The following is a 17,847-nucleotide window of genomic DNA, read 5'->3' as shown; positions in this document are numbered from 1 at the left end:
TCATGACCTGAGCTGAAACAAAGAGTCAAATGCTTAGTCGACTGAGCCACCCAGGTACCCCTAATGTCTTCTATTTCTATACTCACTTTAGACTAGATAGCAGGCTTTTTTCATATACATTATATTACATGCTCAGTAAAAACTTTTTTTAAAAGTATGTTTATTTATTTTTGAGAGAGAGAGAGAGAGAGAGAGAGAGTGTGTATTTGAGTTGGGGAAGGGCAAGAGAGAGGAAGAGAGAGTATCCCAAGCAGGCTCTACATTGTCAGCTCAGAGCCCGATGCAGGGCTCGAACTCACAAACTGAGATTGTGACCTGAGCCAAAATCAAGAGTTGGACTCTTTTTTTTTTTTTAATTTTTTTTTCAACGTTTATTTTATTTTTGGGACAGAGAGAGACAGAGCATGAACGGGGGAGGGTCAGAGAGAGGGAGACACAGAATCGGAAACAGGCTCCAGGCTCTGAGCCATCAGGCCAGAGCCTGACGCGGGGCTCGAACTCACGGACCGCGAGATCGTGACCTGGCTGAAGTCGGACGCTTAACCGACTGCGCCACCCAGGCGCCCCAAGAGTTGGACTCTTAACTAACTGAGCCACTCAGGTGCCCCTACATGCTTAGTTAAAACTTTTGTCTTGCTATTAAGGCTTGCTCATTGTTTTTCTTAAAATAATAAACAAAAACAGTTGATAGCAAAAGAGGTTTGTAAGGATCAAGACTATCAAAGTTGTTAATAAAATAAATTTCTTTTTTTCCCTATCTTCTGTTGAGGTTTTAGTTATAATAGTACATGTTCTACCCAGCTGAACAAAGTAAAGTAAATTGAAACTTTTAAATAGCAGGCAATATCAGTGCAATCTGAAAATGTTTAGAATACAGTTCTCCAAAACCCAAGACTGTTTCCTTGTATAAGCCCTATGATACATTAAGGATGGTAAAATAAATCTTTCTTTTTTCCCCCCACCAAACATAAACTTGAAAGTTACTCAAAGATAAAGTAGTTCCTCTCCAAATTTGGAGCAATTTTTCTGAAATGAACATACCCTATACAACACAGTTGAGGGTTTTTTTTTTTTTTTCCATTTCTTTTTATTTTTTTAAAATTTTTTATGTGTATTTATTTTTGAGAGAGAGGGAGAGACAGAGCGTGAGCAGGGGAGGGGCAGAGAGAGAGGGAGACACAGAACCTGAAGCAGACTCCAGGCTCTGAGCTGTCAGCACAGAGCCCGAACTTATGAACCATGAGATCATGACCTGAGCCGAAGTCAGAAGCTCATCCGACTGAGCCACCCAGGCTCCCCTTTTTCCATTTCTAAAAACTAGAGAAAAACATTTTCAAATATTTAGAAGAATCACTTACAGTTCAGTCTTGATATGGTGCTCTAATATGGTAGCTGCTATCTACCAGTGGTTATTTAAATCTAAATTAAAAATAATTAAAATTAATTAAAATTTAAAAGTCAGTTGCTTAGTCATAGTAACAATATTACAAGTGCTCAATAGTCACATTTGGCTGTGGCTAGGTATTGGACAGCACAGATACTGAACATTCCCATCATTGCAGAAAGTTCCATTGCACAGCACTGGATAAAGTATTCCATTGGTGGTGATGACATTTTTACCAGTTTCCTCAGTAGTTTCCTCGTATTTACAAGTATTTTGTCCTTACCTTCTAAAAAAAGGTATTATTATCAAAGCCTGTGGATATTTTTTTTTTTTTTTTTTTTTACTTATCAAATAATTTCCCTAATTAAAAAAATAATGGTCAGGATTTGAAATAGCTAGATGATGGTAGAAACATGTTTAGATTTTTAAAAAAGTTTTTGGTAAACCTTAAAAATACATGCCAAAAGATGTGTAGTTGTGAATCTTTAGAAAGAGAATGATAGAAGCAGGCTTTCCATGTGTGCAGTCTAAGACTGCCAAAACTGAAATGGCCTACAAGTAGCATATGACTTGTGAGATTATTTTTCTTCTCTTGTTTTTTCTTTTTCTTTCCTTTTCTTTTCTTTTTTTTCTTTTTTTTTTTGAGAGAGAGCGCATGTGTGCACACAGGGGAGGGTCAGAGGGAGAAGGGAAGATGTGGGGCTCAGTCTCACAACCCTGCGATCATTACCTGAGCTGAAATCGAGAGTCAGATGCTGAACCAAGTGAGCCACTCAGGCTCCCCATGTGAAATTATTTTTCTTACGTAAATTTTAGAAATAATATTTTAGGGGCACCTGGGGGGCTCAGTTGGTTAAGCGTCTGACTTCAGCTCAGGTCATGATCTCGCAGTCTGTGAGTTCGAGCCGCGCGTCGGGTCCTGTGCTGGCAATTCGGAGCCTAGAGCCTGCTTTGGATTCTGTGTCTCCCTCTCTCTCTGCCCCTCCCCCGCTCATGCTCTGTCTCTCTCACTCTCAAAAATGAATAAATGTTAAAAAAAAAAAGAAATATTTTTTATTGTATAACCACACCTTGAAAAGAGCATAGAACACAGCAAAAACATTAAATATTTAATGACTATTGTTTAAGTGAATTTTAGAGTTAAGCAGCATATATTCCTATCTTCAGTTTGAGTGAACGGAGAAAAAGTAGGTATTGTATCCATTTATTCCTTTGAATCTTTTCAATACGCTGGGTGGGGATAGGAGTCCTTACTTTGTGTATATTGAGACTTTTGTGGTGCTGTCAGGTGAAGGTTAAGACTTGAGTGTGTTAAAATCAATTATATAAAGAAAGACTGTGTTTTGGGGCAGAAGAAGAGGAAAAATAAAGACAGTTATATGCTAATTACTTGAAAAATGTTTATATAATTGTATATCTTGACTTATCCCACAGTTTAACACTGGCAGGTGTTTTCTGGGGGTAAATTTGGTTGAGATTTTCTCTGCATATTTACTGGAATGGTGACTTGTGGAGAAAAAGCACATAACCAATATATTAGTTGACTTATGTTTTCATAAAATTTAATATTACTTTTTATATATGAATATGCATTGAATATATTTCCTAGTTTCAAGATGATTTAAATTTTTTTTTTTTAATTTTTCAACGTTTATTTATTTTTGGGACAGAGAGAGACAGAGCGTGAACGGGGGAGGGGCAGAGAGAGAGGGAGACACAGAATCAGAAACAGGCTCCAGGCTCTGAGCCGTCAGCCCAGAGCCTGATGCGGGGCTCGAACTCCCGGACCGCGAGATCGTGACCTGGCTGAAGTCGGACGCTTAACCGACTGCGCCACCCAGGCGCCCAAGACAATTTTTTTAATGTTTATTTATGTTTGAGAGAGATATAGAGATAGAGTACAAGTTGGGGAGGGACAGAAAGAGAGGGGGGACACAGAATTCAAAGTAGGCTCTAGCTCTGAGGTGTTAGCTCAGAGCCTGATGTGGAGCTTGAACCCACAAACCATGAGATTATGACCTGAGCTGAGGTTGGATGCTCAACAGACTGAGCCACCCAGGCGCCCTCACTAGTTGTTTATAGATAGTCTTAATTACCTTGTATTTTTCCCCCAAGAAATAAAAAATAAAATGGAACATTTATCTTTTATTTAATCACAAATATTGTTTGAATGTAACTTTAAAAAAACTTTAATACCTTTTTGAATTACAGAGTTTTATAGAAAGTATAATTGCTTCTTTCATAAGACTTTTTGTGTTGACACATTATCATCACAAGACTGGCTTGTTTTTGGTTTTGTTTGTTTGTTTAAAGTGGGGCTTGGACTCAGGACCCTGAGATTAAGAGTCAGTTGCTCTACTGACTGAGCCAGCCAGGCTCCCCATAAGACTGCTTTTTATATTGATTTAAGTTGAGAGCATAATGCTAGGAAGTAGCTCCTTGAAGGCAGGTCTTTGGATACAGAGGGTAATGTGTTTGTTGGCAGAATGGAATGGATGAAAGGTGTGAGATAAAAAAGGAACCAAAGGGGGCGCCTGGGTGGCGCAGTCGGTTAAGCGGCCGACTTCAGCCAGGTCACGATCTCGCGGTCCGTGAGTTCGAGCCCCGCGTCAGGCTCTGGCCTGATGGCTCAGAGCCTGGAGCCTGTTTCCGATTCTGTGTCTCCCTCTCTCTCTGCCCCTCCCCCGTTCATGCTCTGTCTCTCTCTGTCTCAAAAATAAATAAACGTTAAAAAAAATTTTTTTTTTTAAAATTAAAAAAAAAAAAAGGAACCAAGGGAAACTCAGTTCTATGTGCTTGGACAAATCATGTATACTGTCTACCATCTATTTTCCATGAGTGTATAATAAAAAATATCTCTTTCCCACTACTTTGAAGGAATTGTTATGAGGATCTGATGAAATATTATATGAAGGCCCGTTACGAATATTAGAACACCATAACATTGTGTTATTTTTTAACATGAAACATTTAAAAGCTTGCCTGGGGCACCTGGGTGTCTCTGTCAATTAAGCGTCCAACTTTGGCTCAGGTCATGATGTCACATTTTGTGAGTTCAAGCCCCGTGTCAGGCTCTGTGCTGACAGCTCAGAGCCTGGAGCCTGGTTTGGATGCTGTGTCTCCTTCTCTCTCTGCCCCTCCCCTGCTCTTTCTCTCTCTCTGTCTCTCTCAAAAATAAATAAACATTAAAATAAACTAAAAGCTTACCTGAAACCATGCCTTACTAACTGAGAAATTTCTAAAAGCTTTGATTTTACAGAGATAAGAACTCTAAGCTATCTACAGTTCAGGAAATAGTTTCACTTGTAACTTCCTTGGGATTTATAGTGTATAGTTCTTTCCCAATGATATTTTCAGTCTTTACTAGTTTTGTCACTCTTCATAAGGATGAGCATAAAGCTCTTTCTCCTATTAATTGATAATAAATTGATCACATTCTAGTCATAAAATGAACTGCTAATCTGATCATAGAGAAAAAGTTATCTATAAACAGTACCACTCTTTTGCTTGTAGTATATTTAACACACTGTGATTCTCTTCTTAGTAAATATTTGAAAACAAATAAAACTAACCCAAATGTCCTATAGGGTATTACTAATATGTTACATTATGGTAACCCTGGGGTGTTGCTGATTATAAACAGAACATAATTTACCATGCTATAATAAATAATGACCTATAAAAAAACCGCAAATGCTTCATGCTTTATTTGTGCCATGCCAATTGTACTTTTCCTGACAACTTTAGATTAATTTAAATATGACTTATGGCATCAAGGAAGACAAAAATACTAAATTAACATTTTAGTTTCTGAAATTACTTACTCAAATATGATTCAGCTGAATGCCATTTCTGTTTTCCTATTGCAGATTTCTCAACAGTGATGTCACAAGATTGACCACATTGATCACAGTAAGAGTAAAACAATAATTAAGCTTTTAAGGATGTTTTGTTTTCTCCAGAATAACACTTGAGTTGGAAATTATTTATAATTTTAAATTATTATTCTTTCATTCAACAGTCAATTGAATGTTTACATTTTCAATGAACCACATCTCATGCTTGTAGTTATTTAAATACTTTTAAAATATTGCTTTAAATGATTTTAAAACATTTAAAATGAAAACTACTTTTAATTTATACCTGAAATTATGTACCTAATTATATTAATGTATTTCAATGTGAATCATAATCTGAACATCATCTTTTAACATTTTTTTTTACTAAAAAATAGCAGAACATTTAAGGTGACTCCACATTAGGAAAAAAATTACAAAAATAAAGTTACTTGAGACTGTAATCACAAGACTGTGAAAACAGCCTTGAAAGGATTCTTAGTCTTGCTTAAATGTTTCATTGATATTTGAATGATTTATAGAGAGTCTTCCAAATATGGAAGGTTGTTGAAAACAGATCTCATAAGTAACTGACACTTTTCCTCTTTAATTTTAAACTGTTAATTTCTACTATATATAAGGAAATATGTTTCTTAATGAAAAAACTTTATCCAAGGCCATGATCCACATTATTGTAAAATTCTAAATAGTAAAATCTGAATTACAGTAATGAGATTTTATAGTGTTTTTGAAAAATTCTTTTAAATGACAGAGAAATAAATTTAGAGTAAATCGTTTATACAGTCTGCTTCTTTAATCCTGTTCTAATTGTTCACTAATTATAGAAGCAATAATTATCAGAATGTAAATTCATGTGTAATCTTTGTGTTTATGTTTTAGCACTTATTTTGAAAACTGGTTTATTTTTTAACATTTTTCAGAGGCCAGGGAGAATTTTATTGTATTTTTAAAGACTTTATCATCATCGAGTATACAGATGTTCAGATGTTTATGGAATGTTCATTTATTTTCCTAGGGGATCAAGTTAGCTATCTCTGATTTGTAGCTCTTTCCTTGTTTGTTTTTTCTTTTTTTTTTTTTTTTTAATTTTTTTTTTCCAACATTTATTTATTTTTGGGACAGAGAGAGACAGAGCATGAACGGGGGAGGGGCAGAGAGAGAGGGAGACACAGAATCGGAAACAGGCTCCAGGCTCTGAGCCATCAGGCCAGAGCCTGACGCGGGGCTCGAACTCACGGACCGCGAGATCGTGACCTGGCTGAAGTCGGACGCTTAACCGACTGCGCCACCCAGGCGCCCCTGTTTGTTTTTTCTTAATCAGAACTTTATTATCCTAACTGAATAGTTTACAACAAGATATTAACATATTTCTGTAGTAACCTTCTGTTTATATCTAGTACTTTACAATCAAGGAGATTAACATTAGAATCAGATGAAAAAGGTTTTCAATTGGAAAATGCTGACTTTTACTGTACATTTTTAGGGTAATATTAAGAGAGTATGTAATTGCAGCTGTTCTAAATTCAAGAATTTCAGGAAAAGAGGTACTATCCAATATTATCAAATATTAAATAAGTTAAAGACTAAGAAGTATTCATTTGAGATGTTCATAAGTGACTAATAAGAGGAACCCTTACTTTGTAATAGTATCAGGACTTTGAGGCCTTCTCCAGCCCCTTGAGTCAAGAAAAGAGGGTAGATTTCAACACTGATTCAGGCTTAGGGGACTATGGACAGAGTAATTCAAGTATTGACCATGGGGGTAGAAATAAAGTGAGGCCGGGGAAGGGCTGATGTGTTCAAAGAAAATGGAGAGGGTAAGGGACTAGTCAGAAGTAGATAAGCTGATGAAATCAGATGATAAAGTAATAGCTAAAAGAATAGAATATTGTGGTTAGGGAGGGGTATATTACAGATTGTTTCAGAGTTGAAGCTGTAATGAGTTTTTATATATTATATAGTATACATCTTTTATACTTTTTTCCCCAGAGAATTTCTGTTTTTCCCATCTTGTAATTCACAGAAATGTCCAAATCTAATCTCCCATCTTCCTGGCCATCATCAATTCCCTTGAAGCCTATACATCTCAGTTTAATCTTACTAAAACACTGCTCTCTTTCATTTCTCTGCTTGAAGATGTTCAGTGACTTCCCTTTTCCTACAAGATCAACTCTAGATATTCTAACTTGGTATTTAAGCTCCCTCCTCAATTTGGCTCTAGCATATTTCCCAGCCAAATATCCTATTATTCAAGAAGAAGAATCCTACACTCTACCCTGTGTGGACTCTACTCCATGTTGAATATTCATTTTGGTTCCATACTTCCTTTTCCCCAGAATATTCCTTTTGTTTTTTTTTATTTTATTTTTAAGTAATCGCTACACCCAGCGTGAGGCTTAAACTCACAACCCTGAGATCAGGACTTGCATGCTCTACCAACTGAGCCAGCCAGGTGCCCCTCCCTAGAATATTCCTTTCAGGCTTTTAATTTTTCTGATGATTTCAAACTTCTCTTCTAATGCCCTGTCCACATGTAATCATGTGTTCGAGGCCTTCCCTAATCATCCTAATTGAAAGTGATTCTTTCTCCTTAGTAGTTTGGTAATGCTTAATTTTTTATTCCTATGTTACTGATGATATATATTCTCTTGTATTTTACATATTTTAATACATTTATTCCAGCTGTGCTCACTAAATGAGTATTCAGCAAATGTTTGCCGGTAATCAAAAATGTCTAAGAAAGAGCTAAGTTAAATCGTATCTTTAGTTTTCCTATATTAAAATAGAAATAAGTATATTAATGCATGGATATCCAAAATTGAACCACAGGAAGCAGGGTGGATGGGAAAGAATGTAGATTTTAGAACTAGAAGGAGTTCAAGTACTGATGCAACTGTATACTAGGTATGTGACCTTCAGTAAATCAGCCTACTTGTGCCTCAGTGTCTTCACCTCTAAAATCTGTTACATTTAAAAGGATTACTATGCAAAATGTAAATATAATGTTCATTAACTTTCCTCCCTCTTAACTTTATATATGGCTTCTTGACATTTAGATAAAGGTGCGTAAAATCAGCTGTAAAGATCAGGGATATACCCCAAACATCCGAATTTATCTTACATATTGTGGTCCTTTTTTTTTTTCTTTTTAACTTTTTAAAGCTTATTTATTTATTTTGAGAGAGACAGAGAGAGTGTGAGCAGGGGAGGGGCAGAGAGAGAGGGAAAGAGAGAGAATCCCAAACAGGCTTGGCACTGCCATCGCAGAGCCCGATATAGGGCTCGAACCCACGAAACCATGAGATCATGACCTGAGCCGAAACCCAAGAGTCAGATGCTCAACTGACTGAGCCACCCAGGTGCCCCAATATGGTGGTCCTTTTTATCTGTAAGTAAAAAAAAGTTTTTTAAATATTTATTTTGAGAGAGAGAGAGAGAGAGAGAGAGCGCACACAGGGGAGGGGCAGAGAGAGAGGGAGGCAGAGAATCCCAAGCAGGCTGTGCACTGTCTGGGCAGAGCCTGATGCAGGGCTCAAACTCATGAACCGTGAGATAATGACCTGAGCCGAAATCAAGAGCCCGAGGTGTAACCAACTAAGCCACCCAGGAGCTCCTTGTCTATAAATTTCAATAAATGAATTTCTACTTTCTATGTTATATATATTTATAACTTAATTGACATATAAATTCCTGGGAGGAGGTTGATTAGATGTTTTGATATGATGTGGTTTTATTTAGGGAAAGAGAGTCAGACCTTACAGGATACCAACATCTTAAAAGGCCAGAATGGATTTGAGAATGGTTCAGATTGTGCTACATTCCCCTTATACACAGTTGAGAAAACCAGGGTTCAAAGAATTTGAAGGGAGATAATATACGAAATGGTAAAGAACATGAACTGAGGTCAGAAAAACCTTTGTTTAAGTTTGCGCTCTGATACTTATATAGCTGTTGTGATCTTGAGACAATTACACACTCTTAAGATCTAGTTTTTTCCTCTATGTTAGGAAACATAGCACAGAGGCTGATACGTATTAGATTCTTTTGACCCCTCATCATAGACATCACCTGTGAAGTTACTTTACCAGAGTCACCTAGTGTGACATCTTGGCCTAAACCTGCTTTTGCTTTCTTCCACCATACTTCTTTAGTGTTCTGTTGTGTGATCACCATTACTTGATTAAAAGATATCTGTAAGCAGCATTTATAGGAAGTCAGATAAAATAACTCATATATTTTTTCTTCTTGTATCTTTCCAAATTCTCCCTCTTCTTTGGGAGTATTTATGCAATTTCACTTACATGCAATTTTGTTCATATGTACTTTCACTAATACAGTGGCTTTATTTTACTTTTCACTTCACATTTTACTAGATATTTTAATCTGTTACAAAGCAACTTTTAAAATAATTGAAATGGCCTTTTCTGTTTTTTATTAATATTCCTGTTTTTCCCTTGGTAATTTTATTATAAAATATTCCTTAAATTTTATAGAGACAAATACCTGCTAATAGAAATGTTTCATTTAAAAATTAAAATTTAGAAGGAATTATTACATAATTTTTAGTGTACACACTGTTAGAAATATTGGTGGTAGATAGCAAATTTAAAATGTCAGATACCTATGACAGATAAGAGAAAATGAAATACAGCAGTGATTGTTAGTTGTTCCCTAATGTTGATTCCCCTCCCCCCTTGCACTAATGTTTTCCCCAGAATATCAATACCTGGAATAAAAATATCTCCCAATTTCCCTTGCATCTTACTCATGTGACTAAGTCTTGGCTAGAGATAAGTAAACAGCAGTAATGTGTGCAACTTGCAAAAAATAGTCTTAAAGGAAGAGGTACATTCCCTCTTTTTTCCCCCCTGTCCTCCTTGCTGGCTAAAATGTGGACATGATAATTGGAAGTGAGTGGAAACTACAAACTAAGAATAGGCAAAGCAAGGACGCCTGGTTGGCTCAGTCAGTTAAGCGTCCTACACTTGCTTTTGGCTCAAGTCATGATCTCACAGTTCGTGGGATTGAGCCCTGCGTCGGGCTCCGCACGGACAGTGTGGAACCTGCTTGGGATGCTCTCTCTCTCCCTCTTCCTGCCCCTTCCCCAATCTCTCTCTCTCTCTCTCTCTCTCTCTCTCTCAAAATAAATAACAAAAAAAGAAACAAACAAACAAAGAATGGGCAAAGCAATAAGATAGAAAGTTTCTAATATGTTCAGTTGTCATTGTGTCTACACTAGCCTGTCTCCATCTGGGCTTCCTTGACATGACAGAGATATGCTTTTTTTTGTAAGCCACTGGTTTTGGATTTTCTGTCAGACATGGCCAAAACTAATCCTGACACACCAAAATAATTTGACAAAGTTTATGCCATTTTTAAATGTCTTTGATTTGTTAATATTTTATTTATTTTTATTGAATTCTGCTGCCTTGTTAAAAAATTTTTAATGTTTATTTATTTTTGAGAGAGAGAGAGAAACATAAAGTGTTAGTGGGGGAGGGGCAGAGAGAGGGAGACCCAGAATCTGAAGCATGCTCCAGGCTCCAAGCTGTCAGCACAGAGTGGGTCGTGGGGCTTGAACCCATGAACCGTGTGATCATGACCTGAGCCAAAGTCAGACGTTTAACCGACTGAGCCACCCAAGCACCCCATTTTTGATAGCTTGATAGAAAATGGAATTATTCACTGTGTCTAGGAGACTAAAGAAACCTTTACAGAGAAGAGGATGACATAGGGCTAGCTGTTTGAAGTATGAATTAGAAGAAAATACTAATTCCAAAAGATATATGCACCTGTGTTTAATGGGGCATTATTTACAATAGCCAAGATACAGAAGCAACCTAAGTGTCTATCAATAGATGAACGGTAGAGAAAATTGTGGCATATGTGTGTGCATGCACGTGTACACACACACACACACACACACACACACACACACACACCACACTCCACTGGGCTATTATGCACCCATAAAAAGGATAAGATTGTGCCATTTGTGACAACATGGATAGACCTAGAGGGTATTATGCTAAGGCTGAGAAAGACAAGTACCATATGATTGCATTTATATGTAGAAAATACTCTCGAAACAAAACAAAACAAATGAAAAAAACAAAAAGTAGATCAGACCTATAAATACAGAGAAGAAACTGGTGGTTGCAGGTGGGGGGTTGGGGGGGAATGAGCAGATGAGGGAAGCGTAGTGGGAGACATAGGTTTTCAATCATGGAATGACTAAATCACAGGAATAAGAGGCACAGTTTAGGAATATAGCCAGTGATGTTATAATAGTGTCGTATGGTGACAGGTGGTAGCTACACTTTGGTGCATAATGTATACACTTGTTGAATAGTTATGTTGTACACCTGAAACTAATGTAATATTTTGTGTCAACTAAACTCAAAATAAAAAAGTTTTTTTTAAGGAAGAGAATCCAGAAAGAGGAAATATGCATATATATTTGGAAAGGGCATATGTTCAGGGACATGCAAATATTTGGGTCCAATACTGTTGAAATGTAAAATTTGAGGAAGTAAATGAGCCTCAAGTTTAGATCTTGTAGGAATTTACTTACCAAGATGTTTGGTAAATGCTAGGTATCTAACAAAGATTTCTTTTAATATTAATCATTTTAATATTATACATGGTTTTTCCAGGAAATATTTTAAGATGTTTTAAGTAATCTCTACACCCAACATGGGGCTCAAACTCACAACCCCAAGATCAAGAGTTTTATGCTCTACTGATTGAGTCAGCCAGGTACCCCTCCATTAAATATTTTAAAGATAAATATATTTTATGTAAGTGTTGAAGAAGGAAGACCAAAACTAATATTTCTTTATTCACTGCTTTTTAAGATGGTAAGTGCTTTCTATTTGAGCCTTTAACAATTTTAGAAGACCTGTTATTATGTTTTACAGATAACTAAACTATGACTCAGAAAGGGCAAGAGTCTTTCCCAGTGTGATTTATTAGTTAAGTCATTGTTTGCAAAGTACAGAAATCAACCATTTCTAGAGCAAGTCTGGTATGTATTAAGTGACTTTTATTTTTCTACTTTTTTAATACCAAAAGTAGATGTATGTTTGGATAAAAGACTCCTCCCCCAAGATGCATCTCCTGCAAACTTGTACCATTATACCATTAATGGAGCTAAAAGCATGCATGATGTTCCCCATGTGAGTGACTGCAGGTATAAATGACACCATGCTGCAGAGACCCAACTCAGCTTCTTTGAACAAGAGGAAGTGTGCAATGTTACACACTCACTTGGTTTAAAGATCAGTTCTCACCTGAAAATTCTAAATGAGCTACTGCTTAATTTGCCTAAAAAAAGAAAAAGGCAGTAACTTAACATAGTCTAAAAGTAATCATGGAAGCATGAGAGAATATAAAAGAGTTTTCTACTTTGGTTTGGTGGTTTTTTGCTATAATCAATAGTATAGAACCTAGACTAGGTGAATGTTTTCTGAATGGAAGTGACTTGAAATTTAATCTTGTTAGTACATCATTCTCTTCGCTCACACTTTCTAGAACACCAGTGAAGACTTCCAAATGTTAGTCAAGGAGCAGATAAAATACAAATATAATCTTCAAAAACTTTTTAGATTTGAGAGAGGACTGTTGTTATAGACTGGATTATGGAATTATCAAATTTGATTCTTATTATTTTTCTATACATATACAAATAAAAAACTGTAGAAGAGAAAAGATTTTGATAAAAATGGAAAATTCTTACTGTATATAGTATCAAAAAGGCACCTAGTTAGCATGTCAGGGATGTTAAGAAAACAGTTTAACTCATACAAATATTCCTGATGCTGTCCTTATATGAATGCATTTTTCAAACGCATTTTAAATACATCAATAGGTGTATTTCCATCATAACATAAAGTAGTACAAGTAGTACTGCGTGCAAAGTATGCCATCTATTTTGTGAATAGCACATCTAATATTTATAATTTTATTCTCTGATTTGCTTTCCTCAGGAAAAACCACTCAACTTTTGTTCATACCACTCATGGCTTTTGTCTCTTTATTGTCCTGATTACTGAATATTTCTGGGTGTCTTTTTTCTTCTTCACTCTAGTTGTTTCATAGTTTTAGTGTCAAACCTACAGAAAGGACATTTGAGAAAACTTACACATTTGGCACTGATCTCAAATGTCACGGTTCCCCTCAAATGTTACCTCCTCCTTAAAACCTCTGGATCCATTTGCATTTGGAATTAATATCCCCATCGTTTCTGCCTTTCTAGTATTTGTTACTTCTGTCACAGCATTGTTCTGCAGCACTGCCTTGGACCTGAGTATGTAGATATATTTTCTGTGGAGAGAGAGAGAGTTTGCTACAATAATTTACAAATGTTAATATAAAAGAAATTAACACAAGCATTTTTTTTTAATCACCTGGTATGCTTACCTTATAACCAATTACTACCAGTACTTTCAGGGCTAGGACTGTCTTTAATTATGTCAGTCTAATGAGAAAAGAACAAAAATATATTTGACATGTGCAAGTGGTTTGTTTGTATAAAGTGAAGGCCAGATGACATCAGAGGGAACTAAATTAAAGCTTTGTAGTAGTTTGAGTAGAAAGAAATGGTGGGAATATTAAATCATTCAGGGAACACTAGATTATAAGATAGGCATGCCAAACTCAAATGTAACTAGAAAATAATGGGGAAGCAGCAGTCAGTACCATATTCCATCATGTTGAGTACAATGATTTTATTTTAGAAAAGACATCATATGATAACAGTTAGTTTTATAGTTCTTATGGGCACACTTTGTAAATTTGTTTTGCTACTATGTTGAATTAGATCTAGTAGCAAGAAGAGTTTATGCTTATTCATAGTTTTTGTTTTCTCTGTATTTCAGTAATATAAGATTTAGTTAATTTCAGTCTACCCATGTGTTCAGAAAGCATTTTTTCTCCCTTTGTAAGGGTCTATACATAACTTAGGCTTCAGAAACATTCTTATAAAGCTCTTACCTGCCTTATGAGTTGTGTGTTTGGCTATTTCACCTGTTAGACTGTAAAGTCCTTACCATCTGGTAAAGGCATCGATTTTTATTCATTCTTGCAGTTCCCTTAGAGTCTGTTAGAATGCTTTGCTTCCAGTAGTGGCACAGCAAAAATGTATTCAGTAAACTGTCCTATGCTAGTGTGTCTCTTAGTGTGATCATTTCAGATTGAACTGGAATGGATAAATATATAGAAAACATATGGAGACCATGCACTTTGACAATTTGAAAGTCATACAAGTTAGTAAATTCTTCTTTTTAAATTAAATATCCCCTAGGATTTTGATCGCTTACCATGTTGCATGAATTACTTTGATTTGACAAAGGATCTCTAGGGTAGTAGGGGGAGAAAGAAAGATTACATGGCAGGTTAGAACTGAATGTGAAGATGTAACCAGCATGCTTCAGGGAATAAGATGATGCATCATTGCAAAAATGTAGTTTTATGTAGTTAGGGCAGCTTGAGAACATTGGTTTCCCAAGGAAGAGGAGACACAGGAGAATGGAATGGAAAGGGATATGGGAAAGCCCTAAAGATGCCATCTTGCACTTTTGGGGTACTTCCTGAAGCCACAGTACCTAGGCAGTGTTCTCTTTAGCTTAGGTGGAATTAAAACTGGCATAAATTTTAAATCCTCTAGGGTAGTATAGTAAGTACATTTTCTACCTTTCTAATTCTCTTATAGTAGATTTTTGCATCATGTTGCCACAACATAGAGTTTAGTCATCTTACTAACATCTTAAGCATCTTCCCATTTTCTACTTAAATTGAATTACCTATTCCTAAATTTTAGAGCCATTCAAAGTTAGCTTTGTTCTGTCTATGGAACTTTCCAACATACAGATTGTTTTCTATTCAGAACATTCTTATGACCAGAACATACAGTGATGATTTTTTCTGTGTGCCTTTTTCCATACATCATTTCCTTTGCTTGAAGTGTTGTTACCTCTCTTTATCCAATGCCAATTCATTCCAGGAGTGGTCTTCTAGTCTTTTATGACAACTCTGACCTTCACTGAGCTCCCTTTCCTCTCAACATTTTATCTTTATTTCCTGCCCACAGACTTCTCTTTTAAATTTTAGAACCCTGCTTCCAGTTCCTTGCTATCCCACAGGCACTAAATTTAACACTTCTAAACTTAAACACATTCTCTTCCAATTTCCCCAAAACCTTTTCCTTTTTATATACTCCCTGTATTGGTCAGTGACATCAACATCCACTCAGCCACCCAAGCCAGAAATATTAGTTATTCTTAACTACTTCTTCAAAAATTCCTTAAAAAAATTTTTTTTAATCTTTGTTTATTTTTGAGAGACAGAACATGAGCGGGGGTGGGGGGCAGAGAGAGAGGGAGACACAGAATGTGAAGCAGGCTCCAGGTTCTGAGCTGTCAGCACAGAGCCTGACATGGGACTCAAACTCATGAAACATGGGATCATGACCTGAGCCAAACTTGAACATTTAACCAACTGAGCCACCCAGACACCCCTTTCTTCAAAAATTCTTATCTTGTTTAATATCAAATCCTGTTGATTGTCTACAGGCAGTATGATAATAAAAGCCAATGTTTATGGAGTGTTTGCTGTGTTCCAGGTACTAATTTAAGAATTTGATATGTAATAACTCATTCAGTCTTCCTAATGACTTTATTTATTATTCCTATTTTATGTAAGAAAGACATCTATTAGCTAACAAAAGTACACACCACCACCATGAAGCTGTCCATCCAATTTAAAACAATAGAAAAAAACATTGAATATGATTAAGAAATAGTAAGGGCCGCATGACATATTAAGTGACATCAGGGAGATAAAATTAGAATAAGTTCACACTGGCAAACTCTAAAAGACAAAATACCTATTTTCTTCAACTAAAATATTAATGGCTTGGGGATGTGGTGGGAGCAGTTACAGATTAACAGAGTTTGAAAGACATATCAGCCAATTCTAATGTATAGATTATATTTGAGTCCAAATTCAAACAAATAATTTAAAAATATTACAAGACAAAGAAATGTGTATACTGATTCAATATTTAATATTAAGGAGTTATTGTTAGATAGTACTGTTGGGCTGTTTTTTAAGCAAAAAGCATAAGTCTATCCCTAAAGACATAAGCATCTTTGTCAGAGACTTGAAAAAAAGTGCTTTAACCAATCACTTTTTTTTTTTTACTTGGCCTCTGAAAAAGGGGGTAATAAAATATTTAGTTCAATACTATTTATTAGAAATAAAATATAATTTTGTGGTTAAAAAATTATTTGAGAGAGAGAGAGAGAGAGAGAGAGAGAGAGAGAGTGCAAGTGGTGGAGAGGGGCAGAGGGAGAGAGAAAGAAAATCTTAAGCAGGTTCCACCCTCAACACGGAACCTGACACAGAGCTCCATCTCATGACTGTGAGATCATGACCTGAGCTGAAATCAAGAGTCAGACACTTAACCAACTGAGTCACCCAGGTGCCCCAATAATTTTGTTATTTCACTAATGCACAGTTCTACAGAAATTTCACTATTTTATCATGGTTTCTCAATATTCAGTATTTGTTTTACAAAAATATAGGTGGTTGAAAAAAATAAAAATGAATATTTCTAGAACTGCTATAAAAATGATGATGATGATGATGATGATGATAGTCAACATCTGAGTGCTTAATTATGTACCACGTACCCTTTTATGAGTTTACTGTTTTAACTTCTTTTATCCTCCTAACTTCATGAGGTAGGTATTGTTATTATCCTCATTTAATAGTTGGGAAACTGAGCTGTAGAGAGGTTAAACAATTTGCCCAGACTTACATTGTTATTAGGCAGTGAAGTTCAGAGTTAAAGCCAAGGCAGTTTGACATGGAGCCTGTGTCTTTACTGTGCTACATTGTTTCTCTTTTTGCCATGGTGCTCTTAATATTTATCTCCTTTATTTCATTTATTTGGGAATGTTTTAATTTCTCCTTCATTTTTAAAGTGTAGTTTTGCTAGATATAGAATCCTTGGTTGACAATTTTTTTTTTTAATTTTTAGTTTTTCTACCACTTCACATATATCATCTTACTGCCTCTGGCTTCTATACTTTCTGATGAGAAATTGGCTGTTAATTTTATTGAAGACTCCTTATAAATGACGAGGTGCTTCTGTCTTGCTGCTTTCAAGATTCTATCTTGTCTTTGTCTTTCATCAGCTTGGCTGTGTGTCTCAGTGTGATTCTCTTTGTGTTTATCCTATTTGGAGTGCACTGAGCTTGTTAGATGTGTAGATTCATGTTTTTCCCCCCAAATTTGGGAAGTTTTCAAGCATATGTCTTCAAATATTTTTTCTGCCCTTTTTTCTCTTCTTCTTTTGAGACATCCATAATATATCTGTTCATTTCTCCATACTTTTTTTTTCTGTTCCTCAGACTAGATAATCTAAATTGACCTATCTTCAAGTCTGTTAGTTCCTTCTCATGTCTGCTCAGATTTGCTTTGAATCCCTCTAGTGACTTTAATTTCACTTCTTGTACTTTTTAGCTCCAGCATTTTTATTTAGTTCCTATTTATTTATTTATTTATTTAAAAAATGTTATTTATTTTTGAGAGAGGGTGAAT

The 17,847-nt window shown here is 35.8% G+C and overlaps 1 protein-coding gene across 3 annotated transcripts in view; it reads left to right on the top strand.

The window, feature by feature from the left end:
* The window catches only part of BAZ2B (bromodomain adjacent to zinc finger domain 2B), a 330,135-nt gene that overhangs the window by 81,633 nt on the left and 230,655 nt on the right, over nt 1-17,847 (top strand). For 2 of the 3 annotated variants that reach the window (XM_086718691.1, XM_086718692.1), the window contains one exon: nt 5,254-5,296. The exons of the other annotated variant lie outside the window; for it this stretch is intronic. The gene's annotated coding sequence lies outside the window, so the exon portion shown is untranslated. The remainder of the gene's footprint in view (nt 1-5,253; nt 5,297-17,847) is intronic. 3 annotated transcript variants of the gene reach the window in all.

The sequence above is a fragment of the Puma concolor genome, chromosome C1 (genome assembly GCF_028749965.1).
Source record: "Puma concolor isolate L17-30 chromosome C1, mPumCon1.1.hap2, whole genome shotgun sequence".
Taxonomy (NCBI): domain Eukaryota; kingdom Metazoa; phylum Chordata; class Mammalia; order Carnivora; family Felidae; genus Puma; species Puma concolor.
This window is presented reverse-complemented; position numbering and strand designations above follow the sequence as displayed.